This window comes from Botryllus schlosseri, chromosome 3 (genome assembly GCF_051294905.1).
Source record: "Botryllus schlosseri isolate E-star chromosome 3, Bs_hap1, whole genome shotgun sequence".
Taxonomy (NCBI): Eukaryota; Metazoa; Chordata; class Ascidiacea; order Stolidobranchia; family Styelidae; genus Botryllus; species Botryllus schlosseri.
The window spans coordinates 11,599,328-11,617,394 of NC_137238.1; the positions used below are offsets into that span (position 1 = coordinate 11,599,328).

Sequence of the window (18,067 nt, forward strand, 5' to 3'; positions counted from 1 at the left end):
TAGTTCGTGTTGTGCTACATCGACATGAATGAATAATAGTCAAGTCCACAATATCATATTGTAATTCACATTTATCGTGCACTGCGGTACTCGTACTTTGGCTGAAGTTTCACCCTGGCTACTATAGTGTGACCGATGTATCTCAAGTGTGTGGCAAAAATACGACACATTATGAAGTTGCCACGATATTGGTTTATAATTTCTTTCATGCCACGTCAAATGCACAGTTGTACGAATGTACGTAGGCTATATCTATGTACAAAATATATTGGGCCTATGCCGCACGGCATTAGTGTATAACCACAGTATAATGCAGGTTACGGGTATTTAAAGCTGGGAATACAAGAAGGAGTAAAATTTTAGCCACAAACTTACGTGAGCAGTACGCAATATGGGCGTAACAAGAATTCAAATTAAAATGGGACACCAGGTTACGTCACCGAACAATCATTGAAGTGGGCGAAAGAGGGACTAAATTGGGGAAAAGTTTCCTGGTTATTTTCATATCTATATTGTTATGTTATTCACTATTTGGTAGCTTTATGAATTGCACACTAAGCCTAACCGACAACGACAATTCGCATACAGCTTTCGGATCGTATCAATGGTTCGATCTATGAAGATGAATCTATTACTGCAAGACTGTTTTAAGCTTATTATGATGTAATCTGCAGCTTCACAGCTATCAAATCCACATTTCTGATAAATCAATTATAGTATACATATAGGCTTACCATATTTCGGAAATGAAAAAAGAGGACACTTTTTCAGAAATTTCAGACTTGCAAAACTGGAGAAGAATTCTCAAAAACCGGTAAATTTTCCCCACTTCATGATCGGTTGACTAAAAAAAAAAGGTCATCACTTCCGCTCAGAGCTCAAAATCACGTTTTTCACTCCACATTGCCAGGTGGATGACTAAAAAAAAAGGTCTTCTTTCCGCTCAGAGCTGAAATCACCACTTTTCCCTTCGAAATACCCGCCGGAGCTTCACTTCTGCGCTAATTTGCGGCATATCACTCGCAATTTTCTCTAAATCTGACCTAAATTTTCAAAAAAGAGGACAAAATCTCAAAAAAGAGGACAAAAGGGCGTCCTCCGAGGACACTTTCAAACAAGTCAAAAAAGAGGACAAATCCTCTTAAAAGAGGACGTATGGTAAGCCTATATACATACAAATATTCCGGAGATCCTTAACTTCAATATAGTTATTGCATCAGTGAGTCAATTGTCACATCATAATGGAACAAACAAACCGTCGTCACCAGAACAGCTGCTGCTATGTTTCGCTACAGCTATGTAAAATGTTTCGTTATATGCCGTATTTCCGCGCTTACGAGACCAGACTGGCTATCGACTGACCGTATTAGTTGTCGTGAATCTGTGAAGAAAGTCTCATTCGAGATTGAAAATATCTGAATGGTGAGTTACATTTCGTATCGGTACTATAGTAGTAGAGAACATTTGTTCCGTTGCGTTTCCGGTACAGATCCGATTCCTGTTACTCAGTGTTGCAGCTGTACTGAACAGAATTATATGTGGCAAGCTGGAATTTTAAACGTACCGGTAGTGACGATACATTGAATTCACATACATTGTTGTATCACCAGTACCGATACCAATATCCAAGACACAGTAGCTCAATGGCTCTAATGGAGATACTGTTGACAGGTGCAGCATCAGCTATGATTATAAACTACGGTAATTTGGGCTCGATCAACATCGTTTGTAAGTGCATTGAAAAAAAAATCGATTGTCGTTATATAGGTAAGTATTATGATTACCAAAGCACATCACGACCTGTTTAAGTGTAAAGGTAGCCTACCACTGACCATGCAGGGTTATGTTATCAGCCTATCACCCTGTCATTATCACCAGGGCTTCGGAGCAGCCGTAAATTTGCATTGCTCCAGCTCCGGCTCCGGAGCTTTCTTCTATCATACATCAGCTCCGGCTCCAGCTCCGGAGCAGCATTATTACCACTGCTCCGGCTCCAGCTCCGGCTCCGGCACTGAAAACCATCGAAGGTGTCTGTCTGTATCAGGGGTGAGCAACCCGCGGCCTGCGGGCCATATGTGGCCCGCGAGAAGGCTCTGAGTAGCCCGCGAGCTAATTTCACATTATATTATCGAAATTCTGTTATATTATCGAAATTGAATTGCTCAGATTCTGAACTCGCTAGGCCAACCAAAAATATGATTAGTCTAGCCGCGGCACTTGGGATGTTATTGATGACTGGACTAAAATATCAGTTTCGACGCATTGGCAGATCCAGGGTTCAGTCACATCTTAATAAATCGTCGTATATTACAATAAACTAAAAAAGCACTTTACTCCGTGCCACAGCAATAAAATTCTGATGCGGTGTTCTAACACTGGCACTGTACTCATTACCATTAGGCCATTACCATTACCATACAGCTTAATTCAATCTTTAAATGTGCGATTATTATTAAACTTTAAATGTAGTAAGGGCAAAATGGGCGGATATAACGACGTGATCAATAGAAATTCGATTTGTACCAAATGGCCAATGGTTTGACGTTCGATATTGGTGCACTCGTTACCAGTCCATCCGGTGTCGATCAAGTTTATCGGATTAATATTTTCCCGTTGAAATGAATCGAATATTCGAAATAAACACTGTGCCGTGCACATTGCGCCATGCCCATAACGAATTAAACTATGCAGTATGCACATTGCACATTTACAAGTTTACGAAACAGATGATTATAAATTGGAAATCGCGTATCAAATCAGTAGTTTGTCTCCAACATAGAATACTATGGGGTTTTGGCCTACTCTTCTGGCATCCCCTATTAAGCTCGAAAATCCTTACTGAAGATGACAATGATGCGCAGTAATGAATTGCAATTAGCATGCATAATTGCATACCAGTGTTGGGATGACTCGAGTCATGACTTGACTCGAGTCAGACTCGAGTCACCTTTTTCGTATGACTTGACTTGACTCGAGTCACTTTGCTAAAATGACTTGACTTGACTTGACTCGGCCTATCAAAAATGTGGATTGACTCGTGACTCGGAGAAAAATTCACGAGTCAATTTCAAGTCATGAAGTAATCGGTGTCGATAAAATTCACTGTATAATTCACCGTATCTAATGTTCGGATTGTTCGCGAAACTCTGGTGTAACCCGTGAGAGCTACAAACCATTCAATGATCGTGCTTTTTACTGAGTCTCCGTTTTTCTCTGACAAATAAATTTACCACAAACCATATGATCGAAAGCATACAGCTTACGTTGTCATGAACTAGTAGTAAAGTAATTTAATGGAAAATATATATTTCTGTTCTCTGTACTTACCTTAACCAAACCTCTGTTTTATCGAATTTGAATTCGAATATAGTTTACATACTCCTCAACCATTAGTGCAGGCACGAATTGTATCATGTCAATATGTAAATGGATAACGCATTGGATCTTATAACTTCGTTTCTCTATTCTCTAATTTGTCTGGTAACTATAAACTGAGGCTATGCCATTACTTACGTAGTTTAACAGTTTTACGTGTATGTGAGCGATACAGTGCCTTCTTGGGTGTATATTCAACTCTATATTCGTTCATCGGTTCAGAATCAATGGTTACTCAATCTGTATTTCAGACAGCTAGTAAAATGTAATGACGTAATCATGCCTCATACTTCGAAAAAGGCAATTTGACTTGAATTGTGACTTGACTGGTGACTTGACTTGACTTGACTCGACTTGACTCGAGTCACCTTCAAAAATCGAGTGACTTGACTTGACTCGAGTCACCTTCGAGAATCGATTGACTTGACTTGACTCGAGTCAAAATGATCAATGACTCGAAATGACTCGTGACTCGAAGGTAGTGACTTGATCCCAACACTGTTGCATACTCGCAATAACACTGTCCACTTTCGCGGCCCGACCAAAGAACTATCACGAAAAAACGAGTATTTGCTTATCCGATTCATAGCAATGATGAGACGGAATTTCTCGGCTCGTGCTCGTCATATCGGCATGTGCAACGAAATCACGTTTTTAACATCTCTCACATTTCGCGTAATACATAGTGATCATTATTTTCGAGCCGTATATACAATCGGCCAACAAGGTTGTGCTGATGATGAAATTGCGGGTATGCCGAATACCCACAATATTCACAGGCATATGTCGCATACCGAGGTTCGGCACTCGTGTATGAAAATTGAACATTGAACATACGACTGCTCTGCTGTTGAACCCCCAGGAACATGGTTAGTCGGAAAATGTAGCGCCAAAGAGGAAAAGATTCTTAATATCGCGAAGGCCTGCTGTTGAATTCGGTGAGCTCAGCGGATATGGTTGTTGCATATATAATAGCATCTTATGAAATACGTCGGAGCCGGAGCTACCCCTCAAATAACTGGCTCCAGCTCCGGCTCCGGCTCCGGCTGAATTTTATATAGAGCTCCGGCTCCGGCTCCAGCTCCGGTAAAAATGCACGGCTCCGGGGCTCCGGCTCCGGGCTCCGGCTCCGGCTCCGAAGCCCTGATTATCACTAAGCTATATACACATTATATGTTATGTTATGGCAGGAAGGTAAACAACTAAACATATTATCTATTCTACTTCAGACTTGCATGGGCATAGATCGCAAATTTGGGGCTCTTGAAGAATGAAATTATCGATTTCTGCTCATGAGAAAACAAGTGTAACATACAAACAGCAAAGGGCTGAAGAATATGAAGCAATGGTATCTGAGGTGAGCAATGGACATTTATTTGATGATGAAAGCTTTCGATCCCCGTAAATTGGGGCCAGTAAATGTTAATGATATTATGACATGGGTGAAAATATGACAATGCTATATTGCTATCACTATGAATATGAGAGACTTGACTAGGAGCAGGCTTGCCAGTAGTATTGAACATATTTTGCAGTGCCCCCCTCAGACTATCTGCTAAGAGTATGTGACCCATCAACTAGACTACTTCTTTTGAAACTACTTCTCTGAGTTCTGTTCATATATTTATTTTAATTTAAAGCAGCTTGACATGGATTTGACATAGTCACTTCTATATGCTTGTCATTGAGTAGAAATTTACATCTATTGCTTGAGTAGCAATGCGCACTGCTGCGGTCAACTGGGTGTGCAACAATGCACGGATTAGCTGGGTCTTCAATGTTTTGACCAATATGAAGAGGCAAACATAGCCTTGCCAAAGTTGATCAAACTGTCCTTTTGATCAATATAAACAAATCATAATATATGCACTTCTTGACTCATGATATGACATACACAAATTACATGACATGCACAAATCTGCTTTTTGTTAGATTCAAGGACTGATTGCTATTAGTAGCAGACTCTTACTCTGTGAATGTGAAATCAAATATGTTGTTGGTGAGTAATATTCTATGCGTAGGAGAGTTGCAAAATTGTATTTTAACTTGCTTATTAACAAGCATTAAAGCAAGTCAAGGCTACAACATCAGTACACATTTTGGATGTCTTGGGCGTTTCGAATCCAACCCAAATTATCAACTGAATGTTTACCGTATGCCTCATGGTTATTTTTTCAATTTTAGGATGCTGCTATACAAGCAAAATATCAGGGAATTTCAACCAAATCGACGTCGCATTTAACGGTAGAAGCGTATGATGCGAATCAGTAAAGGATCGTTATCAAACAGCTTATATTACAAGGAACCGTAATCATTATCATCCAGATAATTTGCTAATTTCGAAGTATAAGACTTAAGTCAACGTTTTCAAATCAAGACACAGTTAGACATGTATCTGTGGCGGGGTTGTAACCAAGTCACGAGGCTCCGAGTCAGAAGTCAATCTCACTAATATAGTTTTGACTCGAGTCAAGTCGAGTAATTTTTCTTTGACCACTGAGTCATGGTATTATGACTCGAATTCGAGTCCAAGTCATTGTGTTGACTGATCAGCTTCCAGTTGAAATCTTGTTCAATCCACTTTTTATAACTCTGTTTGGTGATATCGAATGGTTCGCATTCATAAATATACTAATTTCCCTCACTGGTCGAAATTTTAAGTACCAGTACCAATAGGCGTAATCTAAATAGTGAGGTTACTTTACTATTCTCCGAAATTTCAAAGAAATGTAGGTCTTCGCCGTCTGAATCTTGAGTCATATGACTAGGTTCGAGTCATGCGCAATGACTCAAGTCCAAGTCGAGTCAATACACTGATTGACTCGAGTCGAGTCATTTCCATATTTTGAGCAAATGACTCGAGTCAAGTCGAGTCATCAGAAAATCCTGACTCGTCAAGTGGAATCAGAATACAAAATGTCGGAAGAATAGTTAAGTATGGTAAGCAGTTTTTCGGAAGTTTCTGTTTTGAAAATTGCGATATGAATGTTCGCGATTATTGTAAAGTTACTAATAGCATATGACACTACTAACAGACAGAATCTTCAAAAATATATTCAGTTATCCTGATATAGGCGGTGTTGCCAGACTTGGACAACTAGATATTCTAGCGAGATAGTGTAATGGTTGTGCGTCCAGCTTCTCGATCGGTAGGTCGCGTGTTCAATCCCCGGCCGGGTCAGACCAAAGACTCAAAAACTGGTATTCGCGGCTATCCCGCTAGGCGCTCAGCAATCACGGACAGCATGGAGGAGAAAAAACGGGGGTGCAGATTAGATGACCTTACTATACAGGCCGTATCGCATGTCCGTCGTCAAAAAGCATCTCGATGGTGCAGGCGAAAAAGAATACCATATCTCTCTCTCTAAATATACTAATCGAGGCCATTGTAATTTGTGAAATGTTTCTATGCTCTAATTCTAATTCTAATCGAATTTATGAAATCTTTTTATGGTCTAATTTCAATTATAACCCAATGTCTGATTTTCCTGATAATGCTACAGTAGTACTATATAGTGCAGGGGTTCTCAACTTCTCTTGTGTAACGGGCCGCATTTTAACAGCAAAAGACGCTGCGGGCCGCAGAACAATATTACCGTGTATTTGTGGGCTACAATTAAATTTAGACTCGCATACGGGCATTTAATACATTTTTATGCATTATAAAGCATCAATGGACAGCGTTCGTAAGTTTGCAGCTGCTGCTTATTGTGAGAATATCTATCTTCTAGCGGCGCAATTAAATCCCTTAAAGCAGCGTGCATTGCATTCATTGACAAGTCGGAATATGTAACTTAAAATCCTTCCACCAGAGAACCGAACTCTCTGTTTCAATGCTTGAGTGAGCAATTATAAAATTACGGTAACTTTTGCGTTACAGAGGCCATTATCACATTGAGCTGTGAGTGATACGAGAGGAAGTCTGGCGTTCGGGGCCATTTCTGAGCAAACCAATCAACCATTCTGTTTTCCTTCCATGCCTGGGGCCATACATCAACAGTTACAGAGTTAGCTTTGTCAAGTTAATATTTTTCGCTGGCCCCCTCACCACGTTTGCCCAGCCAGCATTTCCTCTGCATATATGTCCAGGTCCACTCTGATAAAATTCAACGAGATAATTAGTTATGCAATGTCGGTGGATTTGTCCGAGGTTGGGTTAAAGCAGTCTACGGGGCAACGTGTTTCAGAACTTGCGACCGACTGACATTGACGTAACTCGTCTGGACACGATTGAATCAGACGACTGTATCTTCGAAATTTTTCAGGTGATATTGTCTTTGCTGCTAAGTTCCGGAAACAGCAAATATTCGCACAGTATGTAAAGGTCTTATTGAACTCGCACCTTCTGTAGCAGATTTCTACGATTTAGCGATATTCCAAGTAATTTTGAACGATGCGTCTGTAACGTTGTCGGCAATCTCAACAACCGTTCGCAGTGAGTCAAACACTCTTTAAAATTGCAGACCAACTACGTATAGCGGGATTCTCTTGAACCAGAGTCCAGCAGAATACCGATTCAAAACAATAACAATCTGAAGTCGAGCATATATCAAGAAACGAGAGCACATTAAAGCAGTGGTTCTCAAACTTTTTCAGACACACCCCCCCTTTTTGATAGAGAATAATTTCGTGCCCTTATCGTCATATAACAAAATGCAACCAGAATGCTACAAACGGCTAGTTTGATGGCATGGAAGGTTATGACTGTTGATGAGAGAATTCTCAAATATGAAATTCGGACTATACACAGAGAAATAACCATGAAATGAAGACAAATTGCGCGCAGCGTGAAATTTTTTTCAGTTGACCGCAGCGTCGCACCCCTTTCAGATGCTTTCACGCTCCTAAGGGGCGCGCCTCCCAGTTTGAGAACCACTGTATTCAAAAATTAGTAATCAAACGAAACAGGGACGGTGCGATAAAAGAGCTAAGTATCTAAATTAATTTGTTACAATACCGTGTCAGCAATAATTGTGTTTATAATGAAAGATGTCGCGGGCCACAAAATAATCGTCTGCGGGCCGCGGGTTGAGAACCCCTGATATAGTGCGAAACGTGCCAAGCTTGCTGTACAGCAGGGGTGTTCAAAAATGACTTTTATTCTCAAATTCTTGTGGCTACTTGATGAAATTGTTAGGTTACCTAATTGAAGCTTGCACACTAAATTTGGTTCGGTTCCAACCAGCAGCCGCATGGCTACGGGAGACGAAAGTTTATTTATTTATTATATAAAAATGAGTAAAAAAAATTTAAAATTTTCTGTGCACCCATGCAACCGTTAGGTTGTCTATAAACAATGCCCACCAAATTTGCCTCTATTCAAACCATCCGAAGCGGAGTTATCGATGTCGAAAACTTTGGATTTGAATAAAATAGTATTTACGGTGGGCACAACTGTAATAAATGATTTAAAAATCGGTCACCGTAAATACTATTTTACTGAAATCCAAAATTTTTCGACGCCAATAACTCCGCTTCCACTGGTTGAAATTGAGCCAAATCGGTTGAGCATTCTTTCTATAGAAAACCTAACAATATAATGGGTGAACAGAGAATTTTAAATTTTTTTTACTCATTTTCATATAGGCCTGATAAGTAAAAACTTTTTTCTCCTGTAGCAATGCGGCTACTGGTTGGAATCGAACCAAATTTGATGTGCAGGCTTCAATTAGGTAACCTAACAATTTTATCAAGTAGCCAGTACGATTTGAGAGAAAAAGTCATTTTTGAAGACCCCTACTGCACATATCAGATGACTTGGGAGTTCAGAATCAAATTCAAATTACCAACTAAACGTTTATACTTCGTGGTTATTTTTCAATTTTAGGATGTTATGATACACGATCATGTCAGAGGATATCAACCAAGTCGACGTCGCATTGAACCGTGAAACCGTATGCTTCGAAACAGTTATGGACCTTCATAAAACAGCATATATTGCAAGGTAATCATTAGCTTCCAGCTAATTTGCTAATTTCCATATATAAGGCAAGTCAAGGTTTCTATAATGAGACTAGTATCTGCGGTCGCTTTGAATCCACTCTGAAAGTTAATATTGCTCAACCAGGAAACGTTTCGTGTTTTGTATTAATACCAAGTAGTCAGATTTAACTCAAGTCCATGCATGTCTTTCTCTGATTTTCTTCAAAATTTAGGATGCTGCTTAAAGACTGCATGCTGCAAGAGCAAGATTCTATCACAGGAACTAACGGAGTTTGAGGGTATGATGCGAAAACTGAAAGACTCGTTATCAAGCCAGCAGGTATGACAACTTTGTTAGCGACACCTGATGTCAACTTTCGCAGTCGCATATATGACGTAAACCAAAGCAGAGATGGTCAAAGTTACCAGCATTGCTACTAAAGTCGATGTAGAAATACCGTCGTCAATTTATACTCGATTACAAGTAGATGCAACAGTCCCCAGTACAAGTCAAAGCTACGTCAAGTAGAAGTAGAATACGAAATGTCGGAAAAATAGACAAGTATGGTAAGCAGTTTTTCGGAGGTTTCTACTTTGAAAATTACGATATGAATCTTTGCGACTAATATAAAATTACTAATGGCATATGACACTACTAACAGAAAGAATCTTCAAAATATATTCAGTTATTTCTGATGCAAGCGGTGTTGCCGAACTTGGACAACTATAGATATTCTAGTTGTCTAATTATACTAAATGAAGCTATTCTAATTTGTGAAATGTTTCTAAGCTCTAATTCCAATTCTAATCGAATGTATGAAATCTTTCTATAGCCTAGTTTCATTTCTAATTTAATGTCTGGTTTTCCTGGAAATGCTACAGCAGAACTGTATAGTGCGAAACAGCCAAGCTTGCTGAACAATAAGGGTGTTAAAATGATTTTATTCTCAAATTCTACTGGCTACTTGATAAAATTATTAGATTAGCGAATCGAAGGCTACACACCAAATATGGTTCAATTCCAACCAGAAGTCGCATTACTGCAGAAGGCAGTTTTTTATTTATCATTTAAAAATGAGTGAAAAAAATTCAAAATTTTCTGTTTACCCAGGAAATTGTTAGGTTGTCTATAGAAACGATGCCCACCAAATTTGGTTCAATTCAAACCAGCCGAAGCGGAGTTATTGATGTCGAAAAATTTGGAATAAGATAGTATTTACGGTGGCCACAATTGTATTAAATGATTAAAGAATCGGTCCCCGTAAATGCTATTTTATTCAAATCCAACCGCTTCCACTGGTTGGAATTGAGCCAAATCGGTTGAGCATTGTTTCTATGGACAACCTAACAATTTAATGGTGTGAACAGAAAATTTCAAGTCTTTTTTTATTCATTTTCATATAATAAACAAAAAACTTCCTTCTCCTGTAGCAATGCGGCTACTGGTTGGAATCGAACCAAATTTGGTGTGCAGGCGTCAATTAGGTAACCTAACAATTTTATCATGTAGCCGGTAGAATTTGAAAAAGTAATTTTTGAACACACCTATTCTACAGTATGGTTGTTCAAGAAAAAACTTTTTTCCAAATGTCACTCGCTTAGTGACTAAATTATCAGGTTGTCTAAGAAAACGTTGCACATCAAATTTGACTCAATTCCGACCAGTAAATGCAGTGCAATCTTGAATTGAAAGTAGAAGCAGAGCTATTTGAGTTTTTCGTTGATAATCCCCAATCCAATGGGGATTCCAACTAGAAGAAGCAGAGCTATTTGAGTTTTTCGTTGATAATCCCCAATTCAATGGGAATTATAAACGAAAAACTCAAATAGTTCTGCTTCTACTAGTTGGAATATAGTCAAATTTGTTTTGCATCGTCGTTGAAGACAACCCAACAATTTCATGAGGTTGACAGGAAAATTTGAAATTTTTTTCATTTTTTTCCTAATAAATTAAAAATTTCAATTCAAGATTGCACGGCCTTTACTGGTTGGAATTGAGTCAAATTTGGTGTGCATCGTCTTCTTAGACAACCTGATAATTTAAACATCAAGCGAGTGAGATTTGGAAAACAAGTTTTTATTGAACAACCCTACTGTACAGTGTACAGACATATGCTATTCTCATGCTCATAAGATGAACTATGATTTGATATTAACTGAGTTTGATTCAACTTTTCGCGATTCAGTAATGCTAATTCTAATCTAATTTGTTAGCTAGAATTTTAATTTTAATCTAATTTCAAACTGAGTAGCTATAATTTTAATTCTACTTCAATTCGAAAAATAAAATCTAATTTGGAAAAAGGGAACGTTTTCTAGTTGTCCAAGTCTGCCTGGTACATGCGGTTTATCCATAAATTTCCATCTTGTCGATGCCTAATTGCCCACACATCAGTGATCGTGTGTGAATATGTTTCCTATAGCGGTAAATTCACCGTATCGGGCCACAGTCTGTACTGCAATGCCTTATCGAGTGAAACATCTGATTTTTTGTAAGTACTCTGTGAAAATATATATACTTGGTAATGGCTTCTATTTTAGTGGACTTCGTTAAGTTATCATAGCGTATGTGCCTGTTAATTGGGTTGTGAGTATGCATTTTGATTTCAGGATGATGCCACAAGTTCTTGCTGAAGATAGTGACTCAACCTTCGCTGTACAAAGAGTGTTTTGCGGAAACCTGGAGGAGGCGGCTTCCCAATATTACAGGGGCAATATTCTTCAAGCAGTATTTTCAGTGAATTTTTTCTCTGTCGCTGGGATCTCTGTTTTTGTTATTTCACGAACTATGTTTCCATTTTATGTTAATATGGTTTAATTGATATCGAATATATGCATTGCAATCAAGAATGTTTATATGCAATAGTGTGTCATTTGGCGGAAGATACAGGATTTCAAGTAGGGTGTATATATTCAAATTCCGCCCCTATCAATTCTAATGGCTAGGGTGAGATATGCAATATACACCGCAAGGAATGGGGTGGATTCTGGTCATATACACCCGCAGGGTTACGTAAGTTCTGTTTTCGTGTACCACCTTTTGGGGTGAGTATACCGACTCTTTTCGCTAAGAGTGTAGGGCTGGGCGCAATGATTCGAGTACTCTAATCTGAATCGAGTATTAATATTAATGATTCGAGTAGAGTAGTAAAAGACGATTTTTTTGAGTACTGAAATTATACGCTTTCTCGCCACTGAGAGTTAATTAACTATAATCAACTATAATTATAGTTTCGATACCATCATCCACTGTTGAAGCCTTGAAACCTTTATTGGTGGTAACACAGCATACAAAACATATCGCACAAAGCTACGAAGGTCAATGGACGTTGGCCCAGCACATTTCTGAAGTCATGATTATCCCAAAACATTGTCACCAAGAGGAGTGAAATCGGTCTGGTCGAAAAATACCAAAGTATGATTTATGAGATGAATAACACCCATTATATTCTTCGTGGTGTCATAAACGGTACATATTTGAACTTTGACGTATTACATTCTGTTATGACGTCATAATATAAGTGATACTCGATTACTCGACTCGAAGCATAGCAGAGATGAGCGGATTTGGAATTTCTATGTCCTAATCCAATCCAAATCCGAAACTTCAAATCCAAATCCAAAACCAAATCCGTAAATTTTTCATATCAAAGTCCATGTCCAATTCTAATCCGATTCTAACTTGAAATTCAGGTAAAATGCTAATTTATGCAAGGGAGGGATTGTAAAATTGACTTTCACAACCAACGATTCTCTTGATTTAAGATAACTTAGAATAGGGCTGCACCTCTCAAGTTCATTTGCACCCAGTGAACCATAGTGTAGTGTACTATAAGTACATCAATAACTGATCTGAATAAAGTTTGTCAGCGTTCGCCACACGACATATCAATCTCCCAGAAAATCGGTAAATCCAATCCAAATCCTAATCCGTTCATAAAAAAATCTCTAATCCAAATCGAATCCAAATCCGACAAAATTTCACAAATCCTGTTTTTTCAAAACCTAATCCTAATCCATGCTCATCTCTGAAGCATAGTGCGTGATTCAGAATCGAATCACTCAGGTACTCGATTTTGCCCAGCCCTAAATGAGCATGTACAGCAGGTTTGATCATAATATTTTTTTGTTTTTATAAATTTGACTAGCTAGTTGATAAAATTGTTAGGTCGGTTCAATGAAGAAACGCTGCACATCAAATTCGATTCAATTCCAGCTTGTAGAAGCGAAGTTATTACAACTGGAGAATTTTCACTTGCTAGAAAGTATGCATATTTTTTTCAAATACTGGCTGCCCATCCCTATGACGTTTTGTAAGAAAATAGTGCATTACAAAATTGATTCAATTCCAACCAATGGATGCGCGAAAAACATGGTAGGCTATTTACTGTGGAAAATTTTTTCATCAATAATTATTGAGCTATAACACTATTTTGAACATCTTTTTGGAGGTACAGAACTTTAATATAAAATTGAATAGTATATTAATATTTAAAAGAAGCCGATTATTTCCAGCAGAAACTCGTCAGGGGTAATCGTCAGCAACTAGCAGAGAATTGGAAAGAACATTCTATAACAACAGTCGTACCACAAAGTATGTCAACCGAAAATATCCGGGTTCATTCCAATATGAATATACTATTCCCTATTTAACACTATTTTTCTAACCAAAAAATTTTCCGGGTCTAGCCTACTTTCATATCCATAACCACATGTCAATCACCAATCAGAGGTCCCCATGAATATGTCTAAATTTCTTGCGTTTATAATTGAATTAGAGTTACTCCTACTCACAACCCTAATCCCCCAACGTTAATTATATGCCTTAACCCTAAATTTGACTATACTCAACCTAATCCTAAACAAAACCCCAATTTTATGCGACCTTAACCGAATCGTTACCCCTAACCCTAATTTCATGACACCTCAACCTAATTCCTAACGCCATAAATTTCAACATGTTCATGATGAACCCTGATTTGATTCGTGATGGTGATACCTTTATGGATAAGAAAATAGACTAGACCCGCAATTTTCCACTTCAATGAATTCACCTACACCGGTTGTAATTCAACCAGTAGCATCTTTAGCCAGTAAATTTGAAATAGTAAGTCATTTCTATCCAACCCTAATGTACCTATACAATACAAATACCTTATATAACAACACCTATATGCTAACTGCAATTCCATATTTTTCTAATTCTAACATCAAACACTTCCTTAGGTGCTCGTGTAAATAGCACTTGATAGGACATAATGTGCTGTTGACAAATTTAGATTGCTATAGTTGAAGAAATTCTAAAGTGCCAACGTGCCAAACTCATCCTTCCGGTGCCAACCAGCATGAAAATGTGCCAGAATTCCGTAATTTGGATTTCAGATGCGTCAATTGGCAACACTGGTAACAATTCTTCTCTCCCGCCGCCGCGCACTTCTACTTGCGACATCAGCGTGCCCGAGTCCGGATTTTGGCATGCTCAACGTCCAAGTCCAACCTTTTTTCAAAATCACAATCCGGTCCAATCCGGATCCAACGAAAATAACCCAATCCTGTCCAGTCCAAGTCCAATCCAATGCTTATTATTGTAATCAATACAGTGCGCAATGAGAAAATTGGTAAGATGCATCTCTGTATTGGTTGCTGACTCATACACAATAGCAACACTTCGATTGTGTCATTTACATTTTAATTATTCATGATGGTATACATGTCGTGTTTGGATGATTCATACATATTAGGTTATTAGAGAGTACATGCTATCAAAATTGATAAAATATGAAAAAGGGAAGAAAATTTAGATGGGCAATCTCTCAAGCATAGTGAATAATGAAAAAATGAAATCATTTTGCATGCCATCGTTAATCATATGCTTAATGGTTATATGATAGTCATTTAACCGTCACTGTGGCATATACTTTTCATAATAAATTGGTAATATTGTTGAAGTCGGAGTCGGAACCGGAGTCGGAATCTGTACGTTTTAAGACTCCGGAGTCGGAGTCGGTTCATTAAAAATGTGTGGAGTCGGAGTCGGAGTTGGAGTTGGTGGTAAAATTAACCGACTTCACAGCCCTGATACAAAATTGAGTAGTTGTAGTCAGGGCTGAGGAGTCGGTAAATTTTACCACCTTCTCCAACTCGGACTCCTGAGTCTTTAAACGTACCGACTCCGACTTCGACTCCAATCCTGTCTCCAACAGTATTACCAATTAACTTCGAAAATTATATGCCACAGTGACAGTTAAATGATTATCGTATAACCATTGAACATATGCAAACATATGATTACCGATGACACGCAAAATTGTTTCATTGCGGCACAGCTCGAATTATTTACTATGCAATTAACATGAAAGAAAGCCTTTCTAAATATCCTTCCTTTTTCATATTTTATAATCTTTTATTATCATGGATTACCTAATAACCCAGTATGCATGAATCATTCAAACGCAACATACATCCGATCCTGTATAATTAAAATGTTGAAAAAACTATCGAAGTGTTTCTCTTGTGTAAGAGTCAGCAACTAATACAGAGATGCAACTTAGTAATTGTCTCATAACACGCTGTACTGATTACAAGCACACACACTCTCACTACTAATAGACATTGGTCATAAACAAAATTTAAGAAGTAGTCAAATAGCATAGGTCTGGTCTAGATGTACTTAGTCAAGTATTCAAGGACCAGCACTTGCAGTCTTTCTTAATCATTTGTTCGACCCAAGCAGCTGTGCTACCATACAAATATTTTTAATTTTGTCAAGTGGGAATCAATTTTACAACCAGACGATATATTTACTCTGTCACAATATCATGGTATAATTAAAAAAAATTGCATCAATTTGTGACTGCATCGCGAAGATGCATATTGCTTCTTTCTTCCTCTATGCAACTGAATTGTAATTTGCAAATAATTTCGAATTTTATCTATATCAGCGGTGGCGAACCCGACCAAAGGGCCAAATGAGATTTACGAACCATTCCGCAGTCAACTTGAATGTTGATAACCTTTTTTTATTCGTCCGATAGGAACGAAACGAATTAGGTACCATTGAAAACAAGACTTATACTACTACACTTCAAAATTAATAACAATATTGTCATGAAAACTCTGCGTGCAACTGTACATTATGCAGTCATGCCCTGATCGCTCGAAGCACGAAATGTTTTGAAAAGTAATGAATGAATTGGATCAATAAATATATTACTCGCATATATTGGGGTTCGCCTCTGTATAGAAATTGGCTCATTTGGCAAGGACAGTATTATTTGTCGTTTAGACATAGCAATATCGTCGTTTTCGGTGAACATGCCTCTGTAATTTTGTGCACATCTGTCATCGCCGACGATCTCGCTTCGAGCGCCCAAGCTTCGTCGCATGTTGGACGACAAGTTATCCCCTAATTGCGAGTATAGTTAGACTCAATTCTCTAAATTACGCGTATTTAAAATTTCCAGGAGGGGCTCCAATACTAAATACAAGAAATGTTACAATAAATCATGCGAAGTGCTAATAAAAATTTCCAGTCAAATAAATCTGCTACGGAATTTTACAGTTTATGGTCATGATCACATACAAGATCTGCGATGAATGTGGCTGCCTTAGTTACGCCAATGCAACGAAACTGATGTTCTAGTCATCATCGAATTACGCGGTCAGGCTACTCAAATTTTAGTTGGCGTTGCAATTTTACCTGATGTTAGAACTATTTCGAGAAATAACTCGCAGGCAACACAAAATCTCGGGGACCACATTTGGCCTGCGGGCCACGGTGAGTCCGTCCCTGATCTGTATCGTTACTAATAACAGTGATTGATGGTACATAAAAATCATATTATAGGTAATATTAGTAATTTAAAGATACCTTCGAAGGCGATTGTTCTCGTGAGAAAGCAGTTGGAGTCGAAGTCGGAGTCTGGGTCATTTCCACGACTCCGGCTCCAGTCGGTATTTTTACACGACTCCGACTCTGAATCCATCAAGCGAAAATTAGCCGCACTCTGACTCCACCGACTCCGACTCTACAGCCCTGGTTGTGGTTCTAGTTGTAGTTACGGATTTTGAAAATTGACTAGTTCCAGTTGTAGATAGGGATTTCGAAAATCGGTTAGTTCTAGTTATAGTTATAGTTGCTAGTTTTAAAAACTTAGTAGTTCTAGTTCTAGTTGCGCTCTTTGAAAAATTCAGTAGTTTGTACAAGTCTGCTTGAAGCAGGATCAAACATTTTTGGGAATTGACATACTAATTTTAATTTATGCAGATTGATGCTATTTTAAATTCTATTCGTGCTGCGCGCGATTTGATATTATTTTGGGGACCAAGCATACCGTCGCAAAAATGCAATAAAAAATAAATTGAAAATAACTTTCATTTACTGAAATAAGTGTAATTGTAATCCCAATTATAAGATAACGGTATATTCCTGGAGTTGGTCAAGGCCCTTTGGATGCTTTAGTTTAGTCAAAGAAAGTTGTTCTAACCCTTGGGGTCGTTTGCCTTTATTCTGCGGATAGCGAAGATGTTGGACGTCAGCAGCTTCCAAAATAGGCCATGAGTAACACTGAGCTGAACCGCGGAACATTTTCAAATTGGAAATAGGCTCGCGCCCATAAAAGGTTGGAAACCACCGGATGTGCAATCTACTGGTGTATTTTTATAGTAATATATGAAAGAACCAATATTGTTGACATAATTCATTGACAAATTCTAACAGGCAGATGCATGTAGTAAGCCCGCAAGACGTTACATCGATTACCCTATGGGG

At 38.3% G+C, this 18,067-nt stretch overlaps 1 protein-coding gene and 2 long non-coding RNA genes across 3 annotated transcripts in view; all 3 read left to right on the plus strand.

Annotated features, from left to right (window-relative positions):
- Positions 1-18,067, plus strand: part of LOC145434831 (lutropin-choriogonadotropic hormone receptor-like) — a 509,016-nt gene that overhangs the window by 461,863 nt on the left and 29,086 nt on the right. The gene's annotated exons all lie outside the window — the stretch shown is intronic.
- Positions 1,198-5,841, plus strand: LOC145435772 (uncharacterized). The gene is made up of 3 exons (XR_013914007.1): positions 1,198-1,422; positions 4,605-4,732; positions 5,560-5,841. It is a non-coding gene; the product is annotated as an uncharacterized LOC145435772 (long non-coding RNA).
- On the plus strand, positions 9,452-12,147 carry LOC145435288 (uncharacterized). Its single transcript, XR_013913788.1, has 2 exons — positions 9,452-9,637; positions 11,908-12,147. It is a non-coding gene; the product is annotated as an uncharacterized LOC145435288 (long non-coding RNA).